The following is a 16,380-nucleotide window of genomic DNA, read 5'->3' as shown; positions in this document are numbered from 1 at the left end:
ATGCGCAGAGCCTATTGGGAATATAGGAACTACACTACACCTTCAGACAGTTCCAAACTATTGCAGACGCTAAATTCTTCTCAGTATACTCCCCCAATGTTCCTTGCATGTATCTCACATATTCTGGATTGCTAAGGAGGTGCCGAGGAAAAAAAATCCCCGCCTTACTCGTGTATCCCATGGCCAAACCCGTATTGTCAACATCACAGGACTGTGATCAGAAGTAATTTTAGGACGTACCTCGATAAATGCACTTTCTAAAGCCTTATAATTTATAAAAATCATATTTATTCTAGTATATGTTTTATGCAGATGGGAATAGAATGTGTATCCTGGCACCGTAGGGTTTATTCTTCTTCAGGCATCTTGGTGTATGTGAAGAAGATCCGAAATAGCAGCTCTGGTCCTGCCCATTCTGCCACGAGATAAAGTATTAGTAGTTTGTATCTTTTTACCTAAAATACAGTTGAAACCCCCCCATAACAATCAGCTCGCCAACCCAATCCAATAATTCAGAATATAGATCTATAAAAACATCAGGACAATCAATATTAGGGCCATATACCGTACCTACTGTAACCTTGCGCTTATAGATCAACAACTGTGAAAATGCCCCTCTCCCTTTAGAATGAGCCTTTGTTCAGAGCACCGTGACACAACAATCTTTGGACTTCAAAATAGCCACCCCTCAGATTGAAGTTGATTGCGAGGTACTGACAATCATGTCATATCTCAGCTGTTTTAGGTACATTCTATCCTTAAAAGCGAGATGTGTTTCGGAAATCCCCAATATAGGAGGTTTAAATACCTGAAGTTCCCCCGCTACAAGGCGCTTTCTCACATAATTAAGCCCAGACACATTCCAACACATATATTCAAAGTCAGGCATTTAACCATGTTTATAAAGCCAAACCAATAACACCTCCCTCATTGAGTAACCCTTTCCCTTGTGCTCTACCAGTTCTACCTTAACTACCTTAACTAAACTATGGCTATTTAAACCCCTCCCTCCCCGACCCGCAAATGTAGAGAGGTATATTGGATCTTTGTCCTAAATACCTACCTGAACGGGATGAACAATGAAATACCGTGTGATCCGGTACTGAAATATAATTATGGATGAATAGAGAAGATAGTTGGTCCAACATGGCTTTGTTGGCTATTCGTTCTCTATGCCCTTACCCAGTTAGTAAACACGTTGACTGACTTAAAAAAAGGCTTTGTTTTAATTTTCAGTTCAGCTAGAATGCTAAAATGACCCCTGGCCTCCTAGCTGCTGCATAATCTCATACCTGTATAGACTGCCTACTCTGGTGCATTATTGTGACACACTCTACCACACCTACCATTAGAGGGCAGGGCTCCCTTGGGTCCCCAACTACAGGCCACAAAACAAGCACATATGTGTATTCTAAAGTAATAAAACATTATGCAAGTTAGACCATTCTTTACATGTAAACAGTGAACATGCACTGTCCTAAAAGAAACTAGAGTTACTTAAACATATATATGTATTGAACAATTCATATTTGTCATGGTTTTGGTTCAAATTTATTTCTACAGGTATCCTCTCAACATCTCACCCCTGCATTTTCCATGAGATACGCAAGGAATGGTTAGTTTGTATTTGCTAAAGTTAAAATCAATTTGAGAGCTTTAAATTGAACTTTAGAAAAAACAACCTTGTGCTAGCCTAGGGCTAGTACAGCAACCCCCATGATATGTAAATTGATCAATACACCCAATTAACAGGTAAACGTTAGACACACCCAAGGCCATAGTAATTCCACCTCCTGTTATCTACTCAAAACCGCAGTTCACAGGTTGCAGATTTATGACCTCCTGTTTGATGGCCATGATAAAGTCAACGCATTAACTGCCAAGAAACATTTACTAGCCACCACTTGGTGATAGAGCTCCTTCTCATGTCGCCTTCAGGGTATACCTAATGCACTCCACAGAGGACTTGGGCCCCTGCAGAGCTCTGCTCTCAAGTACCTTTGTTAAATCTTTCCAGAGCAATTTAGTGATTTTGGGACACCTGGCAATGAGAAAAATTAGATCTGCAGATAGAATGAGACATCCACTAAGGTTACAGTCATCCTCATTCAATAAAATACCAAGCTCATTCAGGTATGTATTTGCATTTGTATTTACACATGGCACACTAACTTTAGTGAACTTTGTTCCGTGCATTCAGGTTCTCTCAGTAGGTCTATGTGTGATTTCTGAAGCCTTCGCATTGTTCATGCCACCTAGAAACCGCGGACAGCACATTTGGTACATTATTTTTCTTCTAGTTTCTCGTCTCATTTTTGATAAGCCATCTGAAATCGCGGCAGAAGTGCTATAAGCCTGCTAAATAAGAATTCTCTGTACATTGGAATGGGAGTAGTGTCCTAAACCTAAATAAGTAGAGGTTACTAGACATAATTACAGTAAGTTCATGGGAGAGGCAGAGTCAATTCAGAATATATAATGTAGACTTTCTACTTTAGCAGGAAGAAAAAGTTGTAAGGGACCCACTTTTGTCAAGTGTGACCTAACACAATGCCCGGCCATTTTGAAAGCTAATGAAGGACACCACTTTCATCATCTTTTCCCTATGAAACACAAAATATTAAAATGTTTCAATGTACTCTGGTGTGGAGGGAACTTCAAGGGATATCTTCAAGCACTCCAAGCACTGAGGGGCTCCAGTACGGATCCTGTCAACAAAAACTGTGTAAATCTGTAACTAAGCTGACATCCAGTGCCGCTAAGGTGCAGGGGAGCACCATGTGCTGTGAGGTGACCCATTTTCCGGTTCATGAATCATGCCCGCCAGTGGTCTCCAACAGATAATCCTGACTCTGGCCCCTGACTCCTTAACTTCAGAAAGATAACTCCTGAGTGCTCCGAGACTTGGCTACTCCTCTATCACCGTCTTGTCAATCAGAATCCTTTAAAGTAGGCGGACGAGGCTTCCTTTCTAGGGCATGGAAGAAAAAGAGCTTTCTGGTTTTACATTGTCTGCCCCGCTGGACTTCAACAGTGATAGGGCTTTGCTGAATGCCTTGTTCCTTCACATCATTGCATGTTGTCACAAACTGAAAGGGATAAAAGATACCATCAGACTTCACCTTCATACAGGTATAAGTGTCTCTGTACCGTATTTTTATTTAAACAGTGCCATAAAATATAAAGAGGGGCTACGCTGCAATATATTATAAAGCAGAACCGGCTAGGGGTGCGTAAGAGCAGACATGGACTGATGAATTGGAACTGAGAAACCTATATACAAGTGGAGCGAGTACCTGCATAAATTCCGTAAACATTAAGGGCCAGATGTAGGTAATTTTTATTTACCGATTCCTAAATGCCGAATTTTACTGATTTGGTATTTAAGAATCGGTAAATATTATGTAGGTAAAAAATCGGTAGCCATAGGAATGAATGGGAAGGTATTCCTTATTACCGATTCGGTAAATACCGAATCGGTAATAGGGGGAGCATATTCAAGGGTGGCAGGGTGTCACATTGACACCCTCTTGCACCCCTGAAACGTGCATGTGCGCACATGTGGCACACATACATGTCTGCCACATGGCACTTCTAAAAAAGCACAAAATTGCTTTTTGAAAGGTGTTCGATATTTACCACCAACTTGTAGTTGGTGGTAAATAACGAATCCTTAAATCAAAAATGCACTCACTTGAGTGCTCCCTACATAGGATTTAAGGATTCTGTAATTTACCGATTCCTCAAATTACCGAATCAGTAAATTACCGAATTCTTAAATCCAGCCACCTACATTAGAAAAAGCTAAATACCGGTCGGTAACGGGAAATTTACAGATTTTCGGCCGTTACCGACCGGTATTAAGCTACCTACATATGGCCCTAAGACCCTTGGAGAAATTACCGTAGCCTGCCATAGTTCTAAATGTAAGGCACAATTTCTGTGAAATACATATCACCCCACTGAGCCCTCGGGGCAATTACTGGACTCATGTTATTACACTACTTGTTTAACTGAATTTCAATGCTTAAGTATCACTATAAATGATTGACAAGCAGTGTACTGAGTTAAACATCACACGCTACCAGCTGTAATGTTGTTTGTCTCATATGCATTAATAAAAAGAATGTTGAAAAAAATCTTTTAGAGTTAAATTACATTCCACAGATTCAGAAGACAAGCTTATGTGCTCTGGTCTATGGTAAATGACACAAAATGTATAATAATGAAGTATCAGGCGACACATTTCTCAGTTGGCTCTAGCGTGGCCAGACCAACACCATTAAACGACAAGCCCAACCTGCCACAGAGCTTTAAATGTTGTTTTATAACGACAGGTATAGGATAGGGGTATCAAACACATAAGATCAATGACTTTGCTAGCAATTTTGAGAGCTAGCCAATGTTGACACCTAAAAGATAGTGGGCCATTAACCACATTATGCATAGAGTTTTGTTATATCTTACATGTGGGACTTTAGAGTAAGAGGTAGTTGGGGTGCCAAACATGTTTAGACCCATGATAATTGCATTTGGCAATAATGAATTCCCAATGTAATGGCATTGGAGCGTTGGATCTACACCTTGTATGCATTATGTTTGACTATCACACCTACATTTCTTGATAAATTGTTTTTGCATGCAAAGTCTTTTCCCTTTTGTAACTTTTAGCACTTCAACCATACAGTGTTTGACACTCCATCTGCAAATTGTCCTACAACCTCAAAACTCACCAAGTAAGGATTGCTCCAGTTTCCTGGTCCGGAGATATTCACGCCTCTTACACATAGGAAATACCTGGTGTTGGGCATTAGCTTTTTTATTCGAACTGCATTTCTGTGTATCTTGGGAAAGAACCAGGAGTTCCTTTCATGGTCATTCATGTGCGTATTCTCTGGAACCAACTGTTGCAACTTTACTTGATAGAAGTTCAGATCTTGTGTGCAAGGCCGCCAACATATCTAATGTAAAGGAAGACAGACAGAAGAGAGGCTATTAAGATGCTTTACCCTGATCTGCAGTCAAACAGGCATATTATGTCATACTACATTGTGATACAAGATGATAGTCTACTGAGAGGATTTGCACCTTGGAAAGAGAAATAGCAGTAAAAACAGAGTACAGTATCTGCTTTGTAAAACTGAAGTTCAACATTAACTCTGGTAAGACAGGCATATATCTAGCTATTTCCTAAATGAAAAGGATAAATATCTTTATTGGACCAACAACGAAAGTACATTTTAGGGAATTTGTGGAGTAGCATCTACTTTATCGACTATGCCTCCTGGAGACCGGGTTCCAATTCCAACCCCCCTCTTAATCAGATTTTGAGATTCTTGGAAAATTCTATCAAATCCCTGTGCTTCAGTTCTCATAGCTATCAAAACTAGGAGTGTCTAGAAGCACCATAAATTTCCACAATGGCGTGCCTTATAACTGGACACGCATGCATATATACCGAGCTTCTAAAGTGAGTAGTGTTGGAGAGGGAAATCTGATATAAACTTTTAATGACATAAGAAAACGTATATTGACATTTCTGAGAGAAAATGAATAAAATGTGCACCAACTACACGTTAAAGAAAATATGACAAGAGTAGACAAAGTTTTGTTACTGCATTTTCAGTTACAGTATTGTCTTCACACAGCCTTGTCACCTTATACGGTCGACTCCTTTCGACCCTTGCTCCACCATAGCAATTAGACCACACAATACTAACTCTTCCACACCTCTTGATGGAGTAGAGGTATCCCCTAATCACCCTACCAATACATGCCATCACAACACCATTACAATAATGGCCACCGAGCTACACAATGACAAAAGTATCTTCACCAACCCCACCCCGCTCTCGATCCCAGAATACAAGCCTAAAACCATTGCTGTCCTTACCTCTCCCACACCAACTGTTTCCGACAAGCACCATCCCAACAGCGCAACACAGAACAACCACACTCCTCCATGCCCTCTGCCCCAAACCACAACCCTATGCTCCCATGCCTCTATAGAATATAGACTTCACTAAATTATACAGGACCTACATCAACTCAAATCTGACTTACAGAACCTAATAAGTATCACATCAGAGTTGGCCTATAACAGATGGCCCACAAAGGCTCCAGATATAATAGGCACATCCACCCACAAAACAACATATACCATTCACGTCTACCAACAAACACATGCAATAAGTCCGCAACCATCTCACCCTCTGATCTCACAAGATGGCGATCTATGCCCTACCCCACCGCTTCCTCTAGACCCGTCAAACTCAAGGATTCGCTATCAGACAGTGACATTCACTCCCTTCTCTTGCATATAATACTGCACACCATGACAACCCACACAGCCTGAATCCCATCCTAACAATTGAATTGAACCCACACAGAGAACCCAGACCTAACTCTAGCGACGTAAATAAGTCCAACCCCAAACCAGTACCCATCACTCAGAAAACCTCAGCAGACACCAAACCACACCTGAAAAGCATGCTTCTAAATTACAGATCGGCTATGAAACACGCAGCGGACATAGCTGACCTTATCCTTGCACATGAACTTGGCCTATTACTCCTAACTGAAACATGGCTAAATAATTCCTCTGCACCATTCCTTGACATATTAGTCCCACCCAGCTATTATAAGATGAGACAGACCAAAAGGTTCGAGGGGGGGAGGCATCGCCTGTATACACCGCAATAACCTTATGGGGAACCATCAAACTATCCTCTTATGAATAGCTATGCTTAACATTGTGAGCAACAACAGACCAATCGGTAAATTACATGTGATCTACCATGTGATCTACCACTCACCTGGTGACAACCTCTTATTTATCGAACAAATCATGATAATCATCACTACCAACGTAGGGCAACACTGCTTCTAAATCTTCCTCAGAGATTTCAACCTTCATTGGAATGACCAGAATGAACCTTCAGTTAATAGCCTAAAATCTTTCCTAGCGGACCTCAGCCTGAAACATATCTGTAACAACCCTATACACAACCTGGGTGCAACCTTGGACCAAACTCCATCCAACTTGAATCTATTGTCCCATGTGACTGGACTGACCACCACTGCATCACCTTCCTCATCACCGAATCAATGAGGACACATAAACCTCAACTTGAGTAACCCAAGCATTGGAAAAGGAACACTCGTGACATAAACCTTAATGATTTGACAACCCTCAGCAACAACGTACTGCCTCCTCCTGCGGACATGTCAGATGTCCACAACCTTACAAACCACTACAACATCTCCATGAGGAGCATCCTTTACACAGTTGCACCCTTACAGATAAAAAGATTGTCCACTAAAGATTCCAAACCATGATATAATGGGAGCCTAAATGAACAAAGACACAACCTGAGACTAGCTGAGCAAGCGTGGGGATCCTCCCCTTTAAGCACCTGAGATCACGGAGGAGCACCCACAACAAACACATTAGAAACTCAAAAGCTAATTTCTTCAGAGTTGAATTAGGCAAAGCTAGAAATTGTCCAAGAAAACTGTTCAAAATTATCAAACATCAATCCACTCAGCAACCTAACCCCTCCACATTAGGATCCAATTTGCAGCCAAACTGCAATATATGTACCTTCTACTTCCTTGAAAAATCGAAAAAGATAGAAAGTGATCTACAAACAGCAATGGAACACCTCCGCAGGATACCTCCAAGTAGCCCTTGCCCGCCCCTGATTGAGCAGTCTCCAAACCTACAAGGTCTGACCCCCAAAAACAATCATATCTTAACAACACTTAAAGCATCAAATCACTTCTGCGATCCTCTACCAGCCAACATCTTCAATGAGATTAAAACTTCTCCACTACCTCTCTGGACTAGAATAGTGAATGTTTCACTACTTCAAGGGCTCTACCAGACTGCCTAAAATCAGGGCAGATAACCCCCATTCTAAAAAAAGCACAGCAAACCACACAATCCCAGATAACTTCCATCCAATATCTACCATTTCCTCTCTGGCAAAGCTACTTGAGAAATGTGTCCATACCCAACTCAATTCCAACTCATTGACCAATTCCAATCGGGCTTCCATCAGGGTCACAGCACAGAAACAGTCCTTACGCATATTGTTGATGATGCTCTCAGATTACAAGATCAAAACAAATTTTGCCTCATAATCCTCCTAGACCTCTCCTCAGGCTCTGATACGGTCAAACATGACAGCCTTCTTGACTTTCTTGAACATCAAATGGGTTTATCAAGGGATTGCCTAAAGTGGTCTGCCTCCTTACTAAACAATAGCACTCAAAGAATCAATGTTAACCAATCACGGCAGTCTCGTGAGCTCCCGTCATGCTACTTGTCTGAAGGTGGACTGGGCTCGGTGGTTGGTGCTCTCAGCTGGTTAGGAGCGGTTGTAACTGCGGGAGGATTGCTCCCAGAGGAGGGCACATCGGGAGAACCTGAGTGAGGACGTGGGTAGCCTGAAAAAAGTTTGGATGCGTGGGTTTGGAGGGCTGAGGCGGTGCTGCTGTGCTTGTTGGCATATGAAGAATAGTTCGGGAAGGCAGACGAAATGAGGAACAGCTACATGTTTCTGGTGCTCGGAGGATTTAGGACTTAAGTGCATAAGGTGCTAAATTCAGGTCAGCAAATTCCGCTTGACTATTTTATAAATGATATTCTTATAATATTAACAATGCCTGCCATGGCTTACCCACACTGCTAGTGTCACCATCTCTGGGTCTGGATACTGTAGGGGGTGGGCACTAGGCCGCCCCTGCAGTGGTGGTCAGGTGGGTGTGTGCGGAAGCAGCCTAACTAGATTTAGGTGCAGCTTGTGTCCTCTTCTCAGGTCACATCCCATCATGCTAAGAAACAATGACCATGAAAGGAATCTTTCGTGACACCACTGTCAAACCCCGACTTGTAACAAACCCCTCGCGGAGTTCGAAGACTCGTCGTAGGAATCCTTTTTCTAAAGAGATTGAATTCAAGCTATTTAGTGGCAAACCCAGGAGGGACTCCTCCAATGAGGCATCTGGACAATCAGGTCTTAAAAAGTTGGATGTCCTGCAGGGGCTTAAAGACTCAGCTGCTACGTGGGGTCCCCTGCTAGTTAAGGATATCTATGGTACCACAGAATCTCCATCAAACAGAGAAAATCATGGCTCGTTCATGACACCAGAAGCAAGCTCCTCTGTACCAACTGAAGCATCAACAGCGGGGGCCCTTCAGCCGACAAGCAGCAGATAGCCTACCTACTGTTTTCAGGACTCAATGCAAAAAAACAGGTCAAAGCAACAAGCTATATGACACCGAAGCAAATTGCAAGTCGCGACACCCATGATAAGTGTTCCTCTGGTGAGACTTAACGGCTGACTCCTCCTTGTTTACTACTGCACTGGAAGCTGCAACCCGAAGGCCTACTTATGACAGCGCCTGTAAACTCATCTATTTTGCAGACCACCCCAGCACTTGAAAATACAAATAACATGAATGGATTAGAGGACTCCACACATACTCCACTACAACACATTTTGTCAGAATTAAAAAGTGTGAATTTTTCACAGGTAGAAGCTCAAAAGAGAACTGAATTGCAGCTGTGGTCAATCCAATTCCATATTCAACAACTTACGTCACGCATTACATAAAAAGAGCAAGATATATCAGATCTTGAAGATAGCGTACCTCGGCAGACCGATCAAGTAACCAAACTCCAATCTAAGCTAATGCGTTTGCAAATCAAGGTGTATGATACGGAAAAACGGTCACGAAGATGCAACCTACATATAACTGGAGTCCCAGAAGGCCTCAGGAATGGTCAATCAGTAGTGGAAGTTGTCTCTGACCTTATCGCTAAATATGTGTGTCCAGAAGTAGAAGCTCAGAAGACTAACCTTACTATCTCACAGGCTCATCGTGTTCCTGCTGTCCAGTACCCTAATGCCAAATTCCCGAGAAAGATTATTGTGAACTTTGGGGACTTCAGAATTAAGGAAAAGATTCTGGCATGTGCCATTCATGACAAGTGTATCAGACTATGGATAATATTTCATTTAAAAAATGTGTTCAGACATGTCCGCTTTAGACGCACGATAAACTGCTTTCAGCAGCTTGGCGTCCCGGTGGTATTATCCAGCAATCCAAATTAAAAGCTCTTCACAAAGGGAAGGTATACATCTTCCAGTCACTAGAGACATCACAAGAGTTCTTTCAGTCCCTACAACACCAAGAGGGAGGGAACGGGATAGTTATGCTCCGCAAGTCTCTAGCCTTGAATTGTCATATGTCAATGAATGTGCAGTCTCTTCTTCCCTCACGCGTGATAGCAGTTAGCAGATATACAAGGGGGCTTGGGAGCATGGGTTACCTGCTTTAGGCCGCCAGCCACCTGCCCACTACCTTGGGTACCATGTCATAGCACCCCAATGCAGGGAAGGGGGAGAGTTGGTAAGGGCACAGTGTTGGGGGGAAGGTGCACTGGGGGCAGAGGGGGGACCACTCAGGGAGTCCTCAACAGGGAGTTTCTGGAGTCATGGGGGTCCATGGGATGGCAGGGTGAGGGGTCACTGGGGGGAGGCGGGTTGAAGGGGATGTCACTGGGGAGTGGGGAAATGTAAACATAGCAAAAATGTGGAAACTCGAGGGAGTAACATATCCCATTTAAAACCTTTTTTTCACAAAGATGTCCTGTAGGCAACTAAAGGTGGTATCTTATAATGTAAATGGCTTTTACAATAGGGTAAATCGACGATGAAGGCGGGCGTGGTTCAAAGCCCTACAAGCTAACATAATCTTTCTTCAAGAGACACACTACAAGCTAGGGTCTCTAGTGGATAAAGCTCCTGGCTTTATTCAACATGAATTTTACGCTTCATCTAATGCTGCCAGAAGGGGGTTAGGTATACTAGTAGTTAAAATCTTCCAGTGTGAAATTGCAATGGTGCATAGAGATCATAGTGCCAGGTGGGTTTGGGTTCAGATGAGGATTTCCGAGCAGCTCTTTAATTTTGTGAGTTATTATGGACCCGTTGAGGATTCTCCTAAGACGATGCCGTCCCTCTATGATTTCGATACAGCTCAATCAGAGTTTTATGTGCTTGGTGGTGCTTTTAATGTATTGCTTGACCCCGCCAACGACTCTTTACCAGCACAAAAAAACACAGAGAAAACCTAGGTCGAGAATGCTCTGTCAGGACTTAATACAGGATTTTGCCCTGGTCAATTGTTAGAGAGATGAATTTTCAGGCGAGAAGATGTATACATGCCACTTACGGAGATTTCACTCTTCCTCTTGGATCGATTTATTTCTGATTTCCTGCTCTCTCCTAAAAACTGAGTCGGAGATTATTGAAACTCCCTTCTCTTACCATGCAGTAATTTCAGTTGAATTGAAAATTCGATCTCAACCCCAAACTGGGTATAGATGGTTTTTTGACACATCCTTGCTAGTGGACGGGCAGTGGATTACCCATATGCACCTAGCATTAGAGGAGTTTTTAAAGCTTTATGTTTACACAGCTTTGGAATTTGCGGTATGGGGCGCAATTAAAGCTTTCATTAGAGGGAAAGTAATCGCCGATATGACCTACTAAAGGAAAAAAGTAGAACAAAAAAATATTATAGCTAGCAAAAGAACTTTCTAAAGCAAAGGCAAGCTACCTAGCTCTACTTAAAATAAGCAATGTCATGCGAAGCATGAGTTGCAAGAATTTGTTACGTCCAAGGAAATTCTGAATCATTACTCTGTTCTGCAGAAGAGATATGAAGAAAATGAACATATCAGTAGATACCTGGCTTGGTCAGTCAAGCGTAGGGCTAATGCTAACTGCATTAAAAAAATAAATGACCCGGTTAATACGAGACCTAGATAACATTCTCTTGATATCGCTGCCATCTCTCTCAATCATTACAGGGAGCTCTACTCTGAGTCTGATAACACCTCCTCAGAGGAAGCTACAAGCTAGCTAGACGGGTCCCTACTTGCCGATATTTCACTCAAAGAAGTCACTCAGGCGGTGAATACATCACCATCTACCAAAGCATGCGGGCTAGATGAGGTTCCTATCGAGGTATATAAGACAATTTTTCCCTAGCTGAACGCTTATCTGAGATTACTATTCAATGGTATTTTAAAAGGAGGTGCTGTTCCTGACACTTTTACCCAAGCCGCGCTGATTAGTTTTGTTAAAAAGGGGAAATTGGAGGAAGAGATAAATTCTAGTTAACTGAATGTCGATTATACGATTTTCTCTAATAAAAGAGAGAGGGACCCCACGACCAAAGGGATGGGGTGCCAAGTCGACTGTTAGGTCAAGCAAGAAATCCCTTTGGGACACCTTTTTGTAGTGACACAACTTTCAACACACAATAAATACAGGAACAAGTAAATAAACACAATACCGTACTTATGAGGCGGTGCTCTGGTAACCCGCCGATACAAATACGGTACAAATAGCGTGCTAATGAAACTGCACCGTCCTGAATCGGACAAAAGCGCAGGAAGCTGCTGCCGTACTCTCGTGGTTCCACTATTCACTACTCAGCGTCCCGTGTGTCAATCACCGTCGTAGAAGGTTAAGGTGATCGACACACGGGACGCTGGCATTCTAACTAACTCCGGCGCTGTTTTGTGGTATCCGTGAGTAGTGATTAGTGAAACTACGAGAGTACGGCAGCAGCTTCCTGCGTTTTTGTCCTATTCAGGACGGTGCCGTTTCATTGGCACGTTATTTGTACCGTGTGTCCCTGGAGAGCGTCAAACAATTAACAAATGTTTATCGTGTATCCTGTATTTGTATCGGCGGGTTACCAGAGCACCGCTTGAGACTGCCCTTCCTTACCTTATTGTTAAGCACTTTTTAAGATTATCGGGTCTGAGAAGTTCTTTAACTCATCGGACGAGAGAAGGTGTTCTATTAACGTAGGAACTATTGACTATAAACTGATACGGTTTAAAAGTTTCGAGAATTTTTGGGGAAGAAACTATGTATAAGCCTGATGAAGGTGGTCTGACCATATGATCCACCGAAACGCGTCGCATGATAAAAGGAGGATTGTGTACTATAGGGTTTAGAAAATAATTCTGACGTTTTCGCTGAATTTAATTTTCTGTCTATACCTCCTTCTTTACTTATAGGAATTCAATGTTCCCTTTCTTTTAATGCTCTTCCCCGTTATTTTAATTATTGTTGAATTAATATGTTTTAACATTGCACTGTGTAATAAATTGTTCAGGATTTTTCATAATTTCTTTTGTGTTTTGCCTCATAAGTACAGTATTGTGTTTATTTACTTGTTCCTGTATTTATTGTGTGTTGAACGTTGTGTCACTACAAAAAGGTGTCCCAAAGGGATTTCTTGCTTGACCTAACAGTCGATTATATGATTTTCTCCAAAATTCTTGCAAATTGGCTTGCACAACTGACCCCCTCTCTTATACATTGGGAACAAAATGTGTTTTTGCAGGGCAGGGTTTTGGCCTCTAACACACATAACTTAATTCAATCGATCAATTATTTCTTTACTATTAAATCAAAGCAGCAATAATAATGTTGGAAGCCAAAAAAGCGTTCGACAGAGTACAGTGGAATGTACTCTTCACAGTAATGAACAAATTTGCGATTCCATCTCAATTCTGCCAGGAAAAGAAGAACTTATACTGCAACACCCACAACAGGCTCAGAAAACCGCAATGCTACCCACCTTGGGAAGGACTATTTAATACTTAGAACTAAGGTGTTAGGGAATTGGTATAGGCTATTTAAGTTTGCAGAGAACAAGCAAGCAATCTTAGATCATTTGGAAATAATTTTTACACTCACTGGCTGCCGCTATAACCTTGAACAGTGGAAATGGTTTATTAAAATGAGCTGCAAGGCTGTAAGAGCAGCTAATTTAAGAAGGATGGAATTTTTTAGTAAATGAATGATTTACTATACCCCTGCCAGACTCCACAAAATCTATCTGGCTGTGGACCCTAGGTGTTTCAGATGTAGACAAGCAATTGGGGCCTGGATGAATGTGGGGTTCACATGCAGCCACTTAATTAATTTTTGGCAAAATGTTTTTATAGAAATTGGAAGAAATCTCTTAATAAATCTCTCCCCGATGCGAGCTGCCCTTCTAGGCATAGCAGAGGTAGGTGATGAGCTTACTATTGGTCAGTGCCAATTCATCTATATTTCCACCTTAGGAGCAAGATCGTTAATCCTAGCCAATTGGAAATCCGAGATGATCCCGACAATCTACGAGTGGCAGATTAAAAGGCAAGGGGTATTTAGGTAGGCACCTATATATGCAAAAAGGATGGAGTCAGTAGCTAAGCTGAACAGAATACGAAAGAATTGGAATTGAATTGCACTAGTTACTGGTTAAAGATAACCTATGAATTGAACAAGACAAACTTAAGCAATTTAGTGCCTTCTATGAATTTTGTATGTACTTTATATGTCTAAATATCTCCCTGTTTTATGAATATGGAGGTATGCATGCACCTTATGTAAAATGTCTGATGAAAACTAGGCCCTTTTTTGGGGGGGTTTTGGTTTGTTTTGTTTAAGAAAAGAAGGCAGTTTCTGTATTATGCTACATTGAAAATAAAGATGGGGAAAAAGGTTAACCAATCCCTATGCACTACAACTCCGATCGCCTTGGGGGTCCCTCAGGGGTCCACCTTATCACCTACACTCTTTAATCTGTTCATGGAGCCCTTAACCCAAATTCTGAAATGTTCCTACCTACAATTCCACATGTATGTAGATGATAGCCAACTTCACCTAAAAATATCCAACCCTGAGGAGATCTGATTACTCAACATAGCTTTACAAAAAAAACAAAACTGACTGCCCAGAAACCCCCTCAAACTCAACTCACTCCAAACCGAATTCCTCCTAATTGCCCCACCAAAAAGATTCTCGACATTGAAGATTAGATGAAACATTTAACAGCCTTCAACTGCCTACCACACATTATAAATTCTATAAGATCATTAGGAATAACACTCTACAAGAATCTCACCATGCAGGAACACATCAGCCCAGCCATTAGAGCAGCAAATTTTCAAATGAACATTCTAATAAAACTAAAACCCTTTCTCCCCTTCGACGACCTCAAATCAGCCTAGCAAGCATTAGTTATCCCCTTATTGGACTATGGGAGTGCAACCCTATGTAGTTTGCCGATATCCAGTTTGGCTCCACTAAGGGCATCCCTCAACTCGGCTGCAAGGCTCATCACTCAATCAATCAATCAATCAATCAATCGATCAGGGGGTTTATAAAGAGCGCTACTCACCCGTGAGGGTCTCAAGGCGCGGGTGGAGAGGTGTGGGGTGTGCAGCTCTGGTACAGTCAAAGAGCCAGGTCTTACTGGATCCTCACTGGATCCAAAGGAATAACCACATCACTCCTTATCTGAAGGCACTAAACTGTCTTTGCTTGCATGATACATAAAGCCTTGCACTTCAACACACCAAAGTACCTCGGCAACAGACTGGAATTGTCAGGTGGTATCAGATTGTCGAGAAGCACCAGCACTTTATTATTGAAACCTCAAAAATTTCAGAAAAAGATAAGCTACAAACCGCACTTTCTCTGGATTAGCACCTAGAATCTGGAACTCCTTGCCCCCTGAAGTCAAACTGAACCCTTCAATCACATCCTTCAAAAAATAAGTCAAACTGTTTTTACTGAACAAAACTTTACCCTGAACCCAACGACTCATTTATCCGGGGACTGATCTGACACAGTTCACCAACTAGGGTCTCAACTTGGCGCTAGGTCCTGATGTTTAACACATTCCTTCTCCTGATATGTAATGGGTACTAACAGCATTTATGTTTCTTGGTTGTCTTGTTTTCCACTTATATTCATGTTTCTAGGTTATCCTACTTTCTACTTGCCGTAACATTTGTGAAGCGCTCTGATATCATTCCAGGGTCTAGTTCGTGCAATATAAAACCTTATAAATAAATTAACAAAAACCCCAAAAAATTGTACAATCATGCAGGATAAGCTGTAGATTAGATGATATAATTCATAAACCAATATAGACGGTGATTTATTAATCAACAAAGTACTATATTTTATTGGTGAGTGTTAGAAATGTTTAAATGGTGAGCGCTCATGTTTTGGAGTTTACCTCAAATCATTTCTTATTTTCAATTTTATGTGTATATAACTAATTGGAATTAATCAAATATTAAGATTTAACCTGAATATGATGATTAATTCATTTTAAATGTATCTTTTATGTGTAAACGTGTGCACCAAAATGGCAAAAACAAAAGAGGTGCCACACATTCCTAATTAATGATATATTCATGAAACCTTTAGAGATTGTATATTATACATGTACTAATGTTTTACGCCTAAACGAGTTTCTAATAATTTGATTTGAAATGTTTTTAA

At 41.5% G+C, this 16,380-nt stretch overlaps 1 long non-coding RNA gene across 1 annotated transcript in view; it reads right to left on the bottom strand.

Annotated features, from left to right (window-relative positions):
- Positions 1-1,680: 1,680 nt before the first annotated feature.
- Positions 1,681-16,380, bottom strand: part of LOC147729837 (uncharacterized) — a 78,108-nt gene continuing 63,408 nt past the window's right edge. Inside the window, exons 2-3 of the long non-coding RNA XR_015308558.1 lie at positions 4,734-4,961; positions 1,681-3,089 (exon numbers count right to left, since the gene is read on the bottom strand). This is a non-coding gene — a long non-coding RNA (uncharacterized LOC147729837). The remainder of the gene's footprint in view (positions 3,090-4,733; positions 4,962-16,380) is intronic.

This window comes from Lissotriton vulgaris, chromosome 2_1 (assembly GCF_964263255.1).
Source record: "Lissotriton vulgaris chromosome 2_1, aLisVul1.2, whole genome shotgun sequence".
In the NCBI taxonomy this organism is placed as follows: domain Eukaryota; kingdom Metazoa; phylum Chordata; class Amphibia; order Caudata; family Salamandridae; genus Lissotriton; species Lissotriton vulgaris.
The sequence above is the reverse complement of the archived record's forward strand: the minus strand, read 5'-3'. Positions and strand labels throughout refer to the sequence as shown.